Source organism: Gavialis gangeticus, unplaced genomic scaffold (genome assembly GCF_001723915.1).
Source record: "Gavialis gangeticus isolate Ggan-Ray unplaced genomic scaffold, GavGan_comp1, whole genome shotgun sequence".
NCBI lineage: Eukaryota > Metazoa > Chordata > Crocodylia > Gavialidae > Gavialis > Gavialis gangeticus.
Genome location: NW_017729025.1, coordinates 19,114,047 through 19,117,134, shown reverse-complemented (window position 1 = coordinate 19,117,134; position 3,088 = coordinate 19,114,047).

The following is a 3,088-nucleotide window of genomic DNA, read 5'->3' as shown; positions in this document are numbered from 1 at the left end:
CCTTTGTATCTATACCTACACTGGGGACATGCACATTTGATGGAAAATATTTAGAATTTATATTAAAATCAGGAGATGAAACTTTTAGCTACAAACAGCAACATTCTCAACAATTTAATACTGACATATATCTTGCGACAACTGAATTACAAATGTATGTGTGAGATCTAATACCTGCCCTGCAACCATCACCAAGGCGACTGAGTTATCTGATCAAACTTACTTGTTGCTAACAGCTGAACTAAAAGGCTCATTTGACTTCTCTTAGAGCTGGGGAATAAAACCTCATAGTAATTATGTTCTTCATAGGGCTGTTTGCTAAGATTCTTGTTTGCATTAGCTGTACATCTAGGCAGAACCTATTAACTTGCACAGGACTGTGGATTCATTTAGTCTTTGCTTTTTCACTTTTTTTTTTTTGATTTCACATTACCAGCTCCTTACAGACGCACAATTTATGCAAATTTAGTTCCCTCAGCCATCTCAGAAACCAATATTGAATTTGAGGGTACAATTCAAGAAGCTCAATTTACCTTGTACAGCCTGAGCTCACAGGGTAAAGTGAATAATGATTCAAATATTGCACACTCTCACTTTTTATTGTTGTTTTGGTAGTTCTCCCAGAATTCATAAATCTCTTTGATCCAGCAGAGTGAGCAAATAATGGAATAAAGAAAGGGAGTCAATCTCAGTAAAAAAAAACCAACCACTTGCCTGTCCGTAGGATCAAAGTAAGCTTGGCGTAAAACTGAAGCCCAGCCATGCAGACGGACACTTGACTAGGAGGTCAAAGCCCAAGCACTCTGATTATCAACTGGGTGAGGAGCAGTTGTATTATAGCAGTGGCACTGAGCAGAATCAGAGCTAAGGGTGTTGTAGTGTTGGATTTGGTCATAAAAGATGTTTTTCAAGACGTTATAACTTGGTCACAGATTTACTCTTCATTGCTGCTTGATGAACAGGCTCTCAACCAGAACTAAAAAGGGAGTGGGGAGGGGGAATTTTGATAAAAGATTATATGGAAAATATTTGTCAATTTATACATTCTAGAGTGCTCGAAGTTAAGAAAGAAAAGTCAAGTTGCAAATATTTAAGCTCTTACATTCCTGTGTATAGGAACACAGGAACCTGAAGAAGACTTTAGGGCCTACAAGTCCTATTCTTGATACCTTGTATTTTAAATTTTTCCTGACCATTGCATATGTGCTGAAGCCTATAGCCCTTTCTGGCATTTTGTATATGCATTTTACAATATCTTTTTAGACGTATGTGTATTTATTAGCATTGCATTAGCTCCATGCTGCCCAGATCAGGCTACTTTCTAACTTTCAGAGTCATGAACACACTCTGATGACACATCAGTCAGTGACAGAAGACACCAAGCTTTATATCGGGTACAGTAATTATTGGTATTACAGTATGACCTAAAGATGTCACTTGAAACCAGGGTCTTATTGTGCTACAGCAGCAATTCTCCAGCAGGATGCCATGGGTTGTCTCCCACTATAGGCACTGTTATGCGTTGTAAACTCCTACTTATGATTCCCAAGACAAACCCAATGATTTCAAATAGAAATCTGTCATGTCAAAAAACACTCTGACCTGCTGTGGGCTTTTTGAGTTCTTTGCAACAGAAGAATTGCCCTATAATTTTTCTGTAATCAATAAAGGAGTGAAAGCTAAGAGACGGCATTTTCCAAAGGGTGCCTTAAGTCTAAAAAGGTTGAGAATTACTGTGCTAGACACTACTGAAAAACAGTAACAAAATCTCAACCCTAAGTATCTGATCTTAGAGAAAATGCACCTGCTGCTCATGACAGCTCTTGAAACTTAAGTCCTCTGTTTATCTGCAGGAGATATACAAGAAAGACAAATGTGCTTTGCCCCTAAAAAAAAGCAACTTTTTTAGGGAGCTTGTTTCATAAATTTTATAGATGTTAGGGCTGGAAGAGACCTCATGAGATCATCAGGTCCAGCCCCCTGCCCACAGGGCAGGAAGCCAGCTGGGGTCAGATGACTCCAACAAGGTGAGCATCCAGGTGTTTCTTGAATGTATCTGGAGTAGGTGCTTGCACCACTTCTGGGGGGAGTCTATTCCAGATTCTGAAGACTCGGATGGTAAACAAGTTTTTCCTTATGTCCAGTGGAAATCGGTCTTCCAGAAGTTTGTGACCGTTAGACCTGGTCTTCCCTTGGGGTGCCCTGGTGAACAGACGTTCTCCCAGTTCCTGGTGCACACCCCTTATATACTTATAGGCTGCCACCAAGTCCCCCCTGAGCCTCCTTTTCTCCAGGCTGAAGAGTCCCATGTCCCTCAGCCTCTCTTCATAAGGCCTGTTTATAAGGCCTTGTTCTGCATATCCTTTCGATCCTTACAGTCCCGTCTACCATTGCCAAAGATAATGTCATTAAATACCAACCTTGATGGTAACATCTGTGATTTAGATACCATTCTATGTACATCTGGACTAGAGCCACATTTTCACATCAGACACTTACTCCAACCTAGTCTGTATTGCCTTTGAGTCAGTTGTCTCCAAGTGAAGGATTGCACGTGACTTTCTACTATCACTTTCCTGGGAATCCAATTCTTTAGTAATCCTCATAGTACAAATAATATAGCCATACTGATAAATGTTAACAGATTCATTAACGTGGCCAGATTCGATCAAGTCTCTTTCTTTCAGGCATTTAGTTATTTCACATGCCAAATGGTCTGTTTCAGAAGATGATGGAATAGTTGCTCTATAATCATATTCATGTATTGTACTCAGGGATACATGAAGGTAGCTCCCATTGGCTTCGATGTGAATTGCATATGTAACAACAACAGTAACTACATCTTATATCTAGTGCTTTTCATTGTCCGGATCAAGGACAAGAAGTCCTTTTTTAAATACATAGTGGGCAAAAAGAAGGTATTGGGTAACGTGGGGCCTCTGCAAGACACAGTAGGAAATCTGGTCATCACACCAGACGACAAAGCTAACCTATTTAACGACTTCTTTGCCTCCATTTTCCTAAGCAGGGACCAGATCAGCCCCCCCACTGGGCCCTCCTCAGGCCCCAGGGGAGGCGCACCCAGGCC